At 33.3% G+C, this 18,333-nt stretch overlaps 1 pseudogene; it reads right to left on the minus strand.

Moving 5' to 3' along the window:
- Nucleotides 1–8,822: 8,822 nt before the first annotated feature.
- Nucleotides 8,823–16,079, minus strand: LOC141667956 (pleiotropic drug resistance protein 1-like; annotated as a pseudogene).
- Between the last annotated feature and the right edge of the window lie 2,254 nt (nucleotides 16,080–18,333).

The raw sequence follows: 18,333 nt of genomic DNA on the forward strand, positions 1-18,333 counted from the left end.
GCTAAAGGGTTTATATTACATTGTACATATTCACGAAAGGTTTTATTGAATCACCAATTATTATTATTACTTGGGAGTAATGATGTATTACTAGATGCCACTCATTGTTTATAATTTTATTATTAGAAAATAAAATTATTGCCAACGTAATAATAACCTAAAGGGTTACACACAAAGAACATTTAAAACAGAGTGTTATTTAAATTAGGATTTTAAATATTTTATAATTATTAATTAGAGTTTAATTATTAAATTAATTATGTGAGACTTGATTAATAGCATATATATTAGAATTCAAATTTAATAATAATATAAACCGGAAATTAGAATGGGTCATTTTTCAGAAGCCCATTAGGTTTAAGGTTAGACCTTAATCCTCTCCCACATATATATACATTAAGATGTATATTTTTAGGGTGACTTGTCACATTATATTTTTGAGAAAAAACCCTAACAGCTCTACATCTTAGAAAGGCTAGAGAGCAAGAGAGAGAGAGAGGAAGAGGCAACCAAATCGGCTAGTACCGACTCCGGTGATCGTTGGACGATCGGACGTTCGTGTGGATACCTTGGAGAGCAGATCTTCGCAAAGAGGGCTACTGTGGTTCATCAAGATCAGCAATTCCATTACAATCAGAAGGAAATCTTTATTAAGGTAAACATCTATTCTCCATAATTATCCAATGATTATACATAGATCCTGTGGTAGGGATTCAATTTTTTTTGTTTTCCATTGCGTTTTATTGCTTGAATCCCTAAAAATTATCTAGTCGAATTGATTTGATAGGATTATCAGGAAATTGGGCTCGTAATTTGATCATTTGTGCAAGAAGCTTGGTAAAGGTTGTATTTCTGGTCGAGAGTAGACATACATGAGACCATCTAGTTGAAGTATCGATTAGAACCATACAATATCTAAATGGTCCAGATGATGGATGAATAGGACCACATATATCACCTTGAATTCTTTCTAAGAAATTTGGAGACTCATTTTAAAGTTTATCTGGAGATGGTCGAATAATTACTTTTCCCAAATAACATGCTGAACAAGGAAGTTCATCACGTGGTATGACCTTCTGATTCTTAAGGAGATGTTCAATAGAATTTTCTATAATACGATGCATCATGGATACTCCTGGATGACCAAATCGTTCATGCCAAAGGGTGATTGATTTTGGGTTTATGACTTTGGGAGTGATGACACTGTGAGATTCGATGACTTTAATTTCGGTAGCATATAATCTAGAGGAGATTGATTATAATTTTTCTAAGATATTTTTATGGCCTGAGATAGTTGAGGTGATGAGATATTCTTTTTCATTTTCACTAGTGGTTTCTACGTGTAGACCATTAAGACGAATATCTTTAAAATTCAAAAAATTCATAGTAAATTTGCTAGAACATAGAGCACTATGTATGTGAATACGTGTCTCATTTGGTAGTATAATACTAGATTTTCCAAAATTCTCTATGAAATTTGATGTTCCCGAAATCGTCCAAACGTGTGAGTTGGTTTTAGTCAACTGTGAGAAATATTTCTGATTTTGTAAAATTATGTGAGTTGTTGCGCAGTCAGCAATGCAATGTCTGCCATATTTATACTTTTTTGTCGAGTAAAACAGACCGTACACGGACTATACCTTCTTTTTCGAATTTGACATTGTACAAAGACTCAAACTCCTTTCTTTAACAAAACCGGTTGTACCTTCCTTTTTTTCGATTGTAAGCTCAGGTAGAGACTCCTTTTTCGTTGAATAAAGTGGATCGTATTCTTGTATAAGCTCTGGCAGAGACTCATGCTGATAACATCTTATAAATCTTTTATAACTATAATAAGGTTATATGTAAATATATAAAACGTAATAACCAAGGACACGCCAGGAGAAAATATTATAAGTAGATTATATTCTGTGTTACTTCACCTCAACTCTCAGTTTCATTTTATAGTGATAGGAGCCGTGTAGTGAGGAGTACAAAATTAAATATTTGTAGTTGTTTACAATCTAAACTTAGACTTTCATGACTACTATTCCGTGTGTAAGAATCTGTGCCATCCAGAAGTTATAGAATTTCACTTTGACAATCACAAATCACGTTCATATTATAACAGATTAAACATTTAAGTTAAGTTAATTATGTGACGTATTACTAACAAGTCATATTTTTTTGGTCTATTTAATGGGTTTGTATATTACCCAAAGTTGACTATATTCGAGTCAATATATTTTGACTTACTACGAAATTGGATGCAGAATTTGATTCAAAAATTTAAATTCAATTATCACGTATGATATCAGAGCCGACTTGTAACGACTGGGAATTTTGCGACATGATTAAGTGAATAAAGTATAATTCTGTGGTGTAATTATAAATTATGTTATTTAATAAATGGTTAAATGATTTTGATGGTTAAATATCTTTATTGTATATTAATAACTGAGAATGTAAAATGACACATTCCAGTTTGATGAGTCAACTTAGGGGATAAGTTGTGTTGTCGGGCCGTCAAGTAGAACGGGACCCGTTTTAAAAGAGATTAAAAGTATTTAAATGTGAACTATGTGTTGTTATGTGAAATGGAAATGTTTAAGTAAGTGTTATATTCTAGTGACGTGTCACTTGGTATAAAGGATTGATTGTGTAGCGTAATTGAAACGCTTAGCGTCGGGCCGTCAAGCAGAACGCGACCTGTTACGCGAAAAAGGGAATAATAATAATAAAGAGGGAAATTTGTGATCGAGTATGAGTCGTGATATGTGAATATGTGCTATTGCTTGAAAATATGCTTGATTATGTGCCCTGTTGATTTTTAAATGATTTTAAGGGATTTATTTAATTTAAAATATGATTTATTGAACCTTTAAATGTTTTATAAAATTATCCGAGTATGTTCAAGGTGTGAAGTTGGTTTGGTTATCTTCAAAATAGTCCTAGAGACTTTATAAAAATGATAGATGGATTTATTTCGTGATCAGTGTATGTTAAAATAATTTTATTGAGTAATAATTCTATTTTGAGCGCACTCTTGTAAATTCATAACAAATAAACCGTACGCTCGAAAATTATTTTAAAAATATAGCTGAAAAGATAATTTCAAGATCTATATTCTAAAAATGTTATTCGTGGTATTTTAATCTTTTCTGAATAAATTATCTATTAATCAAATTTGATTTTGATTTAAGCATAAAAGGAAATTGAAAGTTTAAATTGTAAATTACAAAATTGTCCTCCTTGGTGGATATATAAGAGAGCACACCCTCCCCATTTCTTTCTCTTCCACCCCACTTCTCTCTTTTCTCTCTTCTCTCACTCCCGAACTCTCTCTCCCTCTCGACTCTCTCTCTCTCTCTCATACACTCCCTTCTTCTCTCTCTTACATGTAAAACTTAATTCCAGTTGGAAATCAAAGTTTTTACCATCAATCTTCCTTATTTCTCATTCTCTTTCCGTTTACCTTTTGCATGTAAGTGTTTAAGATAGTTTTGAAATCAACTTCTTTTGATTTTATCTAAGAAAATCTCAATTTCTTAGTGTATGATCATAGAAGAAGTATAGTGGATGTTGTGTTGTATTTTCTTCGGTTTTATTTGATGATAATTCGAATTTTGATTTTAAAAAGGGGTTTTTGATTTTGAATGATGAGTTGCTTATTTGTTTTAGTGTTAAACTTGATATTGAATATAAATCTTTGTTTCTAAGAAAGTTTCATGACATGCATGTAAGGTTTGAGTATAATCAAATAAGTTTACTTTGATTTGTAAAGAAAATGAGTTGAATGGTTAAGTTAAGGGTTAAAATGAGTTGAAATTGTGATTTAAAGCCTTGCATGTCAAAATTGATCTATGCATGTGTGTTTTTTTTGAAAAACCCGAATGGGTCTTATACTTGAAAAAGGGATTAAGTTGATTTTGTGAGTTTATATGCTAATTGATTTAGCTATTAGAGATAATTGAAATGAGTACTTGGTTGCATGTCGATTTTGAATAGAGTTTGTGTTGATTTTAGGTTCGAATTTTTGTAATTAAAAGAGGGTTTTGATTTTTGATTTTTGATTATGATTTTGATTTAGTTTTGGATTAAAAAGATTGAGACTTGATTGTGTAAGTGATTCTTGTACTTGCATGTTACTAAAAGAGGTTTATTTGTGTTTGATTATATATAATTGTAATTGAGTACACTTGATTGTATTTGGTTGTAAGGGCCGAATGGTTAATGGTGTAAAAGAGGTTGATTTGATCATAGGACTTCACAAAGTAAATGCATGTAAGATTACTAGGGATTAATTGGTTTATTTGGTGGTTTTGGTTCGATTAATGTGAAATAAAAGGAAGGATTGAGACTTCTTGATATGAGATTATATAATTTTTATTTTAACTCGAGTATAGAGTTTGGATACAAGGATTATATTCTATGTGTTGTAATTGCGTTGCAATATGTGATTCGATGGCTATTTGGTTAAAGTATACGAGTTATGGTATAAGCGTGCCTTGTGTATATGATTGAGTATATATATATACTCTAAGGGTGTTGCGATAAAGAGAAATTGTTAAGCGTTCCGGGAACGTCGAATGGGAATTTAATTAGGGTTTTGATTTTTGGATTGTAGATTCAGAGCGTGAGGGCATTCAGGCTAAGAAAGAGAAATGTGTACTAGGTGGTAATAGTTCAACCCTTGTGAAACGGGAAAGCGAATTTAGGCAAGTAACTCTGCGTACTTGTATAAGTTGTGTATTGAAAGGATATTGTTGATGCCATGATAAAGTATTGATATTTTATAACACTTGTGAACCTGTTATTGATTCTTGAGAAACCTTGTTATTGTTCCTTGTGAATCTGTTATTGATTCTTGAGAAAACCTGTTATTGTTCTTGTAATGACTTGATATGATTATTGTTCAAACCTTTATAGTAACCTTTTTATTCATATGCTGATCACCTGTTGATACCTTGAATTCTTGTAAACCCTATAAGAACCTTTATAAACCCCCTTGCGTAATGATCCTTCATTCCTTTGTTTACCTTAATCCATAATGATCCTTGGAACTGTTTTGATTCCCTAACTTGTATACCTTGTGATCATTTGATCAAGATCCTTAGCATTGAACTTTGCTTACCTTTAAGTCAATCACTTTCTTTGAATTCTTGAAATTGAACTAAAGAATGAGTTTCGACTTGAAAAAGTCTGAATGATTTCATATTCTTGGTAATATTAAAATGAACTTAGTAAAACCTTTCTTTTCCAACACAAGGTTTTCCAAATGAATTTCTGATGGATTGGATTGAGATGTAAGAGACTAGTGGGACTAGTCCAGTCATATAAGAGACTAGCGGGGCTAGTCCAATTTAAGGCTGAAATTATGCCATAGGTACCTTAACGACCAGATGGAGGTCGGTACGGGCTGATCACCCGTATTAATATCATTAATTGAAAGTTGAAGTAGTCCAATCAAAGGTTCCCTATCACTTTATAAAGGATACTGAATACATTGCTTTAGCAAATTGATTCTTTGAAAATGAAATGGTTTATAATGATTCGAAATGAGTTAATTGTGTTATTGTTTAGCATCCAGCTTTGAGAACCCTGATTCGTATTCTAATATTATTATCAATCATATAATTGATTCCCAGATTTGAAAATATTCTCGCTTTCCATTTGAAAGATCCTTGAGATCCTGTTAATTATTTGTGATGAATGTCGGCTTTCGCCTTATCTTGAACCTTGATTTTTGAAAGCCCAACTATCTCTTCATAAACGTTCCCTAGCCCAAAGACAGAAATATTCCACCTAGAGATTTTCAGTAGAATGCCTTAAAATTGATTGTGATTAGATATTGATTTTGCATCATAGAACTGTCATTTAGTTACTTGCTGAGTTTTATACTCATATATTATGCTTTGTTCTAACCATGGCAGTTAAGCAAGAGGATGTCCAAACTTAGGCGCACTGCTCGTAAGAGCGAGCCTGGTGACCCCTACCGTGTTGTAGGCTTCCAGATGCCAGAGCAGGTAGTACAGTTTTTGTGTGAGCAAGCGCTTAGTCGGAAAGTTTGTAAAGATACAATGGGTTATCTGTCGGTTCCAAGTTGGAATCGATTGTGTAAATTAAATATTATTTTGGGTTGTAATATATATTATCTGGTTGGTAGTTGTAATCTTGTCTCAAACTTAATCCTGTTTGATCCTGCTATTAGTTAATCGAGGTTTATGTTTATTTATTGTTAATTCAAAGGTGTGAGGGTCCTCATTTTCTAACCCCGAGATTGAGGGCGTCACACGACTCCCGAAAATTTAATTCATCAAGTTGTTTGAGTGGTGACATGGAGGCAGATATTGTATCATCACACAATGAACAAAGGTATATATACAAAGTCAACCGGTTTTATCCTACATAGAGCATAATCTTAGACGTACTAGCTATTAGGGCTGAGCAAAAAATTGAAACAAAATTGAAACTGAACCAAAACTGGTGATAACCGGTAAAAATCGATCTGAAACCGAAAAATAGAAAACTAAACCAATTTGAATGATTCAGCTTTTGTTATATATATACATATATATATAACATTCATTTGGCCTCGTTCAGTGCCTGTGTAATTGGGTCCAATTACATTCATTTGCATAAATGAGGTAACATCAGTCAGATTCCGTTTCAATCCAAAATTTACAGTCACTTTGTAACACATACTTCGCCAAAATGCCACTACGTTCTTTTTTTTTTATGTTATACTTAGTTTTCAGTTGAATGTTTTAAACTGCTCTATAGACTTTTGGTTGTGAAAAATAATAATACAGTGAAAGCATCATTAATAATATTGTACATACAACTAAATATACAACAAATAAAAAGCTTAATAACAGATTTGAGGTCAAGTGTAACAATTCTAACGGTCCGGAAAGCTTGCACGGTTGCAAGCACGTGTAACTTTTTTCAGTTTAATTCTTTCCTAGAAATAACATTAACCATCATCAACAACATTAAGGTACAACTCTCTGGAAACTAGCTAGGTTTTTAATTAATTGCACTTTTTTTATAAATTTGTAATACTTTTTTTGTTTAAAATATTTTTTCCGGTTTTGAAAAAATCGAAACCGAACCGGGCGTTTGAAAACCGAAACTGAAATCGGTTGTTGGGTTACGGTTTCGGTTTTATCTATAAAGAAGATACAAAATTCCGGGATTTTGTTGTACTTTGAATTACTTAGTTTAATTAGTGAAATTAATCAATTATATTATACAATGAGTATCAAATTTTGATATTTTTAATATTTTGATATTTTTTGTACTAATAAAGAGTGTAGATTTATATTTATATATATATATATATAAATTATTAGAATAATTTATATGGGTTCATGTCTAGCAAGTGTGTTAGTAGGGTTGCCATTTAGTATTAGCTAAGGCTATCAAACTAATAATTCAGATACAGATTTGTCTATATCCGGATTTGAATCTAAAAATTCGTATCCTTATCCGAATCCGAGAATTTTTAAAGGTTAGTATTCGAATCCGGATCCAACGGATACTATCCGGATACAGATAATATCCTGATCCGGATCCGATTTTTAATTTGATTTTTTATTTATATATTAAAAGTTCAAAATAATTGCAAAAAAGTTAATAAAAACTAAAATTAATTTTTAAAAATTGAGTTACGAGTTAAATTGATTTAATTTAATTATATTTTTTCATAAATTAATTTTTATTATATTTTCAATGTAATTTTGTTATATTTAAAATATTTAACACAAATGAGGTTTTATCTATGTCTATAATATTTTTATATTTATATTTAATTTGTATAAATATATCATTTATTGAATATATATATACACACACACATGCACACTATAAATTCAGTAGAATAAATTTTAAATTATATATACAAATATAATATTAAAATTATATATATATATATATATATAATTTCAGATTCAGAAATTTTCGGATACGAATATACATATATTTGTATTCGCATCCGAAATTGTCAGATTCGAATACAAATAATATCCACATTATTTCGGATACGAATTATAAATGCTTTTTTCGAATACGAATGTGAATTTTTCGGACGAATATTTAAAATTTTTGATTTTTTTGACAGCCCTAATATTAGCTATAACTGGTATCCGATGTTAAAAAATATATACAAGATACAATATATTGAAGTTTGAACATTGGAGAAATTAAAAATGAAAATCCATAGGTTAATAGGAATCAATGTTTAATTGTAAAATACATTTTTTGCCTGAAAAGTTAAACCGAGTCTCTGTTATTTCTGGTCAGGACCGGTAAGCCTAAGAGCATCCATAATGTCGGGCCCAATCCACTTACACGTGGGGTTACATTTTTCCAACTAAGCACCAAGTGGCCTTTTAAAAATAAGGGGTCACTCCCTCCAATACACAAACCCAATTCTATTTACATTTGGGTACCTTTTAATTTTATCTTATTCTTTCTTTCACAATACTTTTTATAAAATTGTAATTTATTAATTGAGTGGGTATGTGTCCCTCTCGTCTTCAACAATCATATTATGTATTATGATACATGCTCTCATAATTCATTTAAGATTTGTTTTGTCCCAAAAATGTGCGGGATCACGTACAATTGCGAAACGGGACGGTAACACATAAAACACTCAGTCCGACGTTTTTTCGCCGGTTTTCTTGATATTTTGAAAATAGCTTTCTTTTATCCACTTGAGTTTTAAAAAAATATTACCATTTTAAAGTTAACTTTATAAATATGTAGGTTACATTAACGTTATAATAAGTTTAAAAACTAAATTTGGAAAACATGAAAAGCAGAAGAGCGAGGCAATATGCATGTTCCTCCCTTATTTGCATTAAAATAATAAAAATAAAGCGAAGTGGGACGGTCTTGGGACGGCGGACTGCCCACTTTTCAGTCATACTCTACAAAGTAATTACATACATTTCCGGTGTTTGATGTAATCCCATTTTGTGTGTCCCAACCAATGACTGCATTGTTGTTGCTCTAAGCATTACAGGACTTTTGTACCATGTACATTCACATCAAGATGAGCTAATCTTGCAAGGCATAGATGTACCGAAGCCTTCCTACCGCCTCTGGAAGTTGAATACTTTTATAGACAAGGCAAATGTGAATGCAAAGAGCAATGTGAATCCAACAACAGCGAGTCCAACAACCCATACATTCTCATGATCAAACCCGAAATACCCTTGGATGAATTTCTGGACAGTTTGGTTCGTGTCTTTCACGGTCTTGTCGTCGATGTCTCCAAATTGTGATGCAACCAGACCATAGAGGGTGTAAGCAACCGGACATACCCAAGCGTACCATCTCCACCATTTTGGTGTGCTCTGTTGTCATTATAATTAAGATTAACAAACATTACTATTTATTTCGTTTATCAAGAAATTAGCTGTTTAATTAATCTTAAGATTTTGAAGGACAGAACTACTACTACTACTACTACTACTTACAGGTCGAGGAATGATGAATCCTGAAAACAGATTCCATATCCCGTAAAATGCAGCAGCGATGATAGCAGCGATATCGGCATTGGGAGTCACGGCCACAGTCATCATACCATAGAGAGTGAAGTAGAGAAAGGTGAAGAACATAAAGAACAGATACCAAGAGAACTTCACCACTGTCCATTCAAATCCAATCATGGCATAAACAATAAGACCATATACTCCTGCTTGAAAAAACACATACGGAATTTCCACTAAAACCTGCAGAGCGGAATATAAATCAAATTTTTATGTTATGTTTAATAGTACAAACAAGCAGACAGGACATTGTAACAGCATATCTCATCTTGAGTAAACTAATCACCTGCGAAAAGGCATATGGCAAAGCTGAATACATTCCCGCAGCTCTTTCTCTATAAAACACTGTACGTTCTACAGCCACAACTGGTTGCACTGAAGCAGCATTTTGGACCCCGAGGAAGAGGCAAGCAGCATACATTGAACCCATTGCATTAAAGAGATCTTGTCGAGTTTCACTGCGTGTAAGAGTTAATTAAACATGAGACGTAGACTACAAGGTTTAATCCTCTAAACAGTTGATAAACCTGTACTTTTAACTTACATTTTGGAACCAAGGTCCCAGAACATGGACCCAAACATAACTGCTATAGCTGCCGTGAAGAGGAATCTCACAGCAGTATAAGATGTGTTTCGCCAATACGAGCATCGTTGTTTCCATAGACAAGCCACACATTGGACAATGAAAGATTGTGAGTACTGACTCGGGAAGCTGATATCTGAAGAACCAGGACGAGGTGTACTTAATTCCCTAATAAGAGCTTTGTTTCTTCTGCAACACACACACAAGTAGAGTTACCATTATTTAGTAAAAAAGAAAAGAAAAAATATAGTCTTGCGACCAATTAAATATTTATCGGTTTGCTAGTGATATGCAAAAAGTAGTTTTGCAAGTGAACGTACTTGTACAGATCTGAATTATGGTAAATTGCAGTGAAATCAACCCCCAGAATCATTTCTTGAGAAGATGCAGTGACTTCTAGCATCCAGGTTGCTGGATTATATCCATCCTTAATTTTGTTTATCCCTTCGATCGCCTTATAAATAAATAAGTTCATTCAGTACAACTACTCAAACAGTACTTCCCCGTCTCCAGTATATTGGCCATATTTAGGAAATCAATATGCATATAACTTGGAGACATTGGGAATGTCAAAGTTGCATCTCATCCTCAATGCATCTCACCTCAAAGTATTTGATCAATTCACAAGATTGACGACCCACTGGCCCTGCATATAACTCCAGTCCTCCTCGCTTCATCAGGAAAAGCTGTAACACATGTGGCGACAGTTTTTAGTCTCACTCTACACTGAGTTGAAAAAAACCAATGCTAATTCATTTTATGAGAGCTGACACTCAGGTTCCCGTGATCCCATCCCTGGCATGTCTCTTACATGTATATGCGACTTTTTTATTCAAGTCTTATAGGTCTATTTATAAAAGGAGCCATTACCTCATCAAAAGCTTCAAATATGTCAATGCTTGGTTGATGGATAGTGCAAACAACTGTCCTTCCCGTGTCTACGGTATTCCTAACTGTTCTCATCACAATTGCAGCAGCTCTTGCATCCAGCCCTGAAGTTGGCTCATCCATGAATATTATCGAGGGGTTTGATACCAATTCAACTGCAATGGTTAGCCTCTTGCGCTGCTCAGTCGAAAGACCATTTATACCTGGCAACCCTACCAACGCTTCCTTTAAGGTGTCTAGTTCAACAAGTTCCAGGACCTCATTCACAAACATCTGAAAAAGATCGAAACGTATTAGCACGAGTTCTTTGCTTCATCCAAACTATTGTTCCTGGATCCATAAAAGTTACAGTTTAGGAACATATGTGCAATAATAATTAGCAGACCCAATTAACAATAGTAAACTGCGGCACTACATATAATTCCTTTTTGTTTTTTGTAACTCACAGCATATATTTCATACTGACCTTTCTTTTGTCTGTATCAACTTCTGAAGGCAAGCGCAGCCAAGCTGAGTAGAGCAAGGACTCGCTGACAGTAACATGAGGGGAGTGAATGTCATTCTGCTCACAGTACCCAGCTATTCGAGCAAATGTCTCCTGTTTCTTTGGATACCCCGAAACAGTAATGTCTCCCTCAATATATCCACCAGTTTTACGACCAGCCAGAACATCCATCAACGTTGTTTTTCCAGCACCGCTGACCCCCATTAGAGCAGTTAGAACACCTGGCCTGAAAGCTCCACTTACACCCTTTAGAAGCAATAGTCTATCTTCAGCAACACCTTGCTCTTTCATTTCCTGCAAGAGTTTCACATTGGCAGCTTAGGTTCATGTTCTTGGACATTTACAAACTTCTGAATGCAACATACGTTCCAATCCTTTTATGTACCTGTGGCATGTCAACAGAATATTTAATATCATCAAATGTGATAGAATGTGGTTCAAATGGAAGAACCATTCCTTTCTTCTTATTTTGATTATTCCCAGCCAACTCAACATATTGTTCAGCTGCATTACTTTCCTCTGGTACAACGGCTTGAGGCTTTCCCAGAGCTGAAGGGAACAATGACATACATATAAGTAAATTTTTAGCTACATAGAAAAAGAAGCACAGCCTAAAATCAGAAAATTAGAACACTCACGGTTAAGAAACACAAGTGCCAATGTGTACCCAAAGTTGAGTAATACAATGAATCCAACAAGGGCCCCTGCACCTATCCAGTACCAGTATGAATACGGGAAGAAACCTCGAGACTTCAGAACTTCAACCCCTATGGTTTCATTCCCATGTGAATTTAACTTTTCATCAAAGGAGATTTGAAATTAGTTTAGTTTCTAAGATTAGTAGATAGAGTGCAGTCGGAAACAAATGGTTAAGAACAATACGCTTACTTTGCTCCATTGGTGACCAAGAAATTCATTCACTGCAATGGCATTCATCCCATACATCATTGGGGAGCTATAGTAACCCCATATCCAATAGTCCGCCACATCCCCTACAACATAATACAATATAGGCGATGGTGTAAATACATGTCAAAAGATAAGCAAAAATGAAAATCATCAGTTAATAGACATGTCATTATACCTCGAGCTAGGACGAAGCCACCTAGTGCAAATAGTATAAGCAATGCAAATCCACCAAATGTGTTTGCAAGGATCATAGTCCTTCCCAATGCCCCAATCATCCGGAATAGTGCAGAAGCCATTTGGTTGATTAGTAAGAGTATCAGGTATTGTTTAGCAAATCTGCGATGAGTATCGTATTTAAGTATCTTAAGCAGAAGAAAATATTAACTACATTTCTCTGAATGCAAGTTGGTAAAATGAACTCACAACTGTGTTGATTCATTTGTTTACCTTGCAACATTTGGATCAAATCCAATTACATAATAAGTAAGGAATACCCACACGCCAACTTCCAAAAATGTGATTGGTATTTTGATGATCCATGATGGAAGAGCGTATGACCATGCAGGAAAAAAAAGAAGGTCCCTCTGCTTGTAAAAGACGGGAAGCTTCGCTATTGTCATGGCAAGCTCTGCCAATCCATTAAACATGAGCATGACAACACCAAAAAATAAAGCACCCATGTACAACCCTCCTTCATCGGATGTACTTTGGCTCAACTCAGTTCTTAAGAACAGTGTCATCGTTATCAATGCCATCATAGTAAGCTACAAAAGATTACAGGTATATGTCATTACTCACGGTACAAGAATAGTTGAGACCAAAATATTTCACTGCACACACAAACATAAAACAAGATAAAGGTAAAATAGCTCAGATTTAAGAAACTCACTTGAAACAATTTAAATATGTAAACAAATGAGTTTCTCTTCATAAGCAAAATTTCTCTAGCAGTCACAGCTTTCAATAGTTCAGTCTTGTTAACACCATACTTCTCGGTGGTTAGAGCAGCTGGATGGCTTTTGCTTTTGTCAAATGAGTTTGCGAGATCATTTCCAACTTGATGTCCAACATGGAACGACTGGAAAGCCTCGTCAAATTCTTTGGATGTAATAAATCTGTAAGGCTGATCTCTGTGTAGCCAGTACTGTCTCTGATCTTTTTTTGATGTCACCTGCACCCATAGATAACTTAAGACTCGAGAAAGAAACATATCATTCTTTTACTATGCTGCGACTTGAGCAAACTGTTAAACATAATGAATGTGGATCACTTACCTCTTGCAGGAAATCAGCAACGCCTTTTCTTTGTGGACATTTAAAACCCAAAGATTCAAAAAAGTCAAGCACGTGTTCACGCGAACCCTGATACACTATGTAGCCATCAGATAAGAGAATGATGTCATCAAATAGCTCAAAAGTTTCCGGAGCTGGCTGCAGAAGAGATATAAGAGCAGTTCCTTTCAGAATATGCACACTATGCTGAAGTGCTTTAACAATTTGAAAAGTTGTCGAACTGTCCAAACCAGTGGATATCTCATCCATAAAAAGTGCCCTCGCAGGTCCGACCAACATTTCACCTACAATTAACAATATAATTTATTTTCTTGTATACTTTAGCCTAAACAGCAACTTGACTAAGCCCTGTAAATCATTTGCAATGTTAGTTCAACCTGTTGTAACTCGTTTCTTTTGTCCTCCAGATATACCCCTAATCATCTGGTCTCCTACCATTGTGTCTGCGCACACATCAAGTCCCAAAACCTGCAATTATGGGAGGCCTAAGTTCATCCATTGACTAACTTTCACCATTGTGATTGTAATGACTCATATCAAAAACTGTAATACCTTTAAGACATAATCTGTGACCACATTAGCCTCTTGACCTGCTGTTGCAGCTGCCTGAGTGTAAACAAAGTTGTAACTCTAAAATTAAGAAAATGTCACATAAACTACTTTATCCCACTAATTTATTCCCTTTTTACACAACAGAATAATGAATAACACATTTTATTGTTTTTTAGAATGTAATCCTCACAACTTTTATACCTTCATGTAGATGTCAACATCAGGATCAGGTTTAATATTTGCGTCTTTCTCCCTTCTTGCTAGCTCTGCCAACATTTCTGGGAAGAACAGACAAGTATTATACATCAAAGCACCTTGTGACTGAAGCAAATTAATCTTACTAATTCAAGCTAAAGAGGAATGAAGACATCAGAAGCGCTCACTACTAACCATAACGTGATCCAACCCCCTGGCATCTTGCAGAGAAAGCCAAAGTTTCTCTCACGGTCATTTCTCCTATATGGAGATCATATTGGCTGATATAGGCAGCTGTTCTTTGAGGAACAAACTCTTGCATGCCGTGACCATTATAAGTCACGTTTCCAGAAGTCTAATATTGCATGTCATTATAAATGAGTTTCCAAGTTCAACAGGAATGGCAATATCCTTCAGCTATGATTGACAAGTCTATAAAAAAAGTTTAGCAGTTGCATTATTGTACCTTAAGGGTCGGATCTAGCTTCCCAGCCAAAGCAAGCATCAGTGTTGTCTTCCCTGAACTGGGAGGACCTAAAAGTAATGTCATCCTATAACACACACCACAAAACAAATCAGTATGGAGAAATATTCCCCAAAAGCACAAAATCAAAAAGGGAAAAAATATATTTGAAAACTCATGTCTGCACTAAAGTGGTAAAGCCTACCTGCAAGGCTTGAGTACTCCGCTAACATCTTCAAGGATAGTTAATTTCTTCTTGTTATACGGAAGAAAATGGAAAATGCTTAATAGGCCCTATCGAGATCAATGGTAAAAGGAAATATTTTCCAATGAATAACATAAACAACCATTTAACAAGAAAATGAAAAGACAAATGTGAGGATTCTTAGGTAGCTTCAATGTACTGTTAAGTGTCTACATATAGTGTTCATACCTCCAATATACTAAGATTAAAGTTGATAAAGGAAGGCAAAGCCCTGCTTCCAACAAATGCTTCTGCTTCAATATTCAAATTCTCAAATCTAACTTCAATAGTGGGCAACTCCACTCCAACTCTAATAACATTGAACCAATGGCAATTAAAACAAACCTCCAAATTTCAATATTTATCAATAAATCAGTAATATAACAAAACTCAGCACATCCAAAAACAAACAAAATTACTGTTAGAATATAATATTAAGATCCTGTTGGGTTTCCTCTAACGTATGAAGAGTATTAATATAATATAAAAATCTAGTTGTGCTTTCTCAAACGCCCTAAGAGGTTTTAGAATAATTGATAACTTAACAATTACCTATCGATTCGATCTCTGAGCTTCAACAAGAACTTCTCATTATCTTCTTCAGCCACCTTGACAAGCCTCTCAAGTAAATTTTTCCTCTGCTGAATTCCAAGATTATCAATATCAACTTCATGAAAACCATTCCCTTGTGATCCAAGAAGCAAGCCTTTTCTCAACCTATCGAAAGTAGGAAGCTTTTCAAGAGAAGCCCATTTCAAAGCCTCTTCATCATCCTCATCTCTTGTTGATTTGGAAAAAACATCCATACCCTGATCTCTCCATATAGAAGTACTACCATTTCTCATACTTGCCATTCTTCCACTATGCCTTATACTATGACTTAGCCTTGTATATATTAGCTCCATCCATTGTTACACTTCTTACTAAAAACTCACAAAATTTTTTAACAAGATATTAACCAACTAACAGCTCTTATACAGAACTAAGTCCTATAGTTACTTCTAAAACACAGTAGAAAACATACGTGGATCTTCTCTACATATAGAACATGGGAAATAAAAGGAATGTATATTGTTAGGTAACTATACTATAATGTGGAGAGTATGGGATATGGTGATGAAGACACATTGAAAGAGGGGGCTCTCAACGTGTAGAGCAAGGGGGTGTATTGAACTAGGATTGAGTGTAAATGTATCAGAATTCTTGATTTTAAATTATGCTACAAAATCTATGGTATTCAACTGAGATTATTTAAAATTCATTAAAATCTGAAGGTAAGGATTTTTTTGTACTTTATAAAATGATGAATTTTGTGGGATTGTTCGATATATTTTATGGTTTTTGAAATCTCGCCGAGATTTTAAAGGATTGTGTTTAAATTCCAAAAATTCTTCAACAACTCTGCGACATTCTAAAATCCGTATAGAATCAAAATAAAATATAATCCATTAAAATCTATGAATTACATATAATGCATTAAAATCCTATTTCAATACACTTCTGATTATTGCATGAAAGTGAGTAAAAAATTGCTGAATTTTAGCACGTGGGTAAATCTTAAAATAGCCATTCGTATCGAATCCTAGAGCCTCGTGGTGTGTATATTTATTATAGAACGTATTTTTAGATTAGAAGCTTCTATGGTTTCATTCAAATATGAAAATCTTAAAGGCAAATAACTTCTCTTTGGCCACGAGTCAAGGGCATCTTATAATTTTTTTTATTTACGAGCAACATCGGAAGTGAGGGATGAAATTTACACTAAATTATTCAAATTATTTAAAATGAAAAGTTCAAATTATTTATTATTTTATTTAATTACTACTTATATTGTTATTTAGGTAATTTTGTTATTTTCGTGAATAGGACCATGGAATCCCAGTATGCAACATGCTAGAAAAACAATAGATGAACATCACGGTTCACACTTCACACCCTCCACACTAACGTTTTTGGGCTTCGGGGCTCAACAACTCCTACTACCGGATATAGTTGTAAAACATTGCTCATTTTTAAAATAAATACTCCCTCTATTTTTTAATATATGACATTTGAGTTTTGACTATATAGTTAAAATAATTTTTTTTAAAAAATTCTATTTATAAATAAAAGTTTTGATCTCATATTTTTATCAAAAAAAAAAATCTTAAAAATAATAATTCTATCTATACGGTCAACCCTCCTAAATATTTGTGCCAAAAAGTCAAACGTCATATATAAAAAACAGAGGAGTATTAAGCAGCTTATTCTTTGATATAGATATATATTTTATCTCTCCTTTTTTTTGAATATCATTAAATTCAGGTCATCAGATTTTCTGAAATTACATGTATGACTCTCATCATTTTCCGTGCTAAACATTAAATCTGTGTCATTTATAGCTTTTTAGTGTACATTTTCTTGTGCAAAGTGTTACAGTATCATTTTTAGTATTGAGTGTATAATAACATGCATTGTATAAGTTTGTCATTTTAATAAATGATACATTTAACTTATATCATGTACAAAATACATTTAACTTGATTTTTAAAAATTACAACAAAAAAGTAATTGAATTATTCATATTCTATACAGTGCATGTATAAAATATCCATTCCCCTATTTTTAATACATATAATCATTCATATTATATCCCCCGTATATAATTAAATTTTACATCTAATACATTTTACTTGACCTTTAAAAATTACAAAAATTAATAATTTGATTATATATATATGCATGTATAAAAATACTATTTTAATTTATTCATATTCTCCTTTTTTTTACATAATACATTTAACTTTATAAAATCATTCATATTATATCTCAATATTTTAACACGTTATATTTTAAACCAAATATATTTAATTAGCTTAGATTTTTTGAAAAGTACAACAAATAAATAATTTAATTATTTTCATAATTTTACACATAGTGAGCTATATTGAGCCTGCTTAGATCCTTCCTTAGATTTTAGACTAATTAATATTTTTACTATTAAATGTCATTGAAGTAGTCTTGGTCCAGTGGTCCTGATGTAAGAGCATCTCCAAGGGGAGTAGCTAAACTGGTTAGCTAAAATAATATAAAGTAATGGTTATGTAAAATTTGTTGAATCTGTAAGGTGTTGGACTCCAATGGTGTTAGCTATAATGGTTAGCTATATTTCAAAAACAGTTTT

Source organism: Apium graveolens, chromosome 6 (assembly GCF_009905375.1).
Source record: "Apium graveolens cultivar Ventura chromosome 6, ASM990537v1, whole genome shotgun sequence".
Classification (NCBI taxonomy): Eukaryota; Viridiplantae; Streptophyta; class Magnoliopsida; order Apiales; family Apiaceae; genus Apium; species Apium graveolens.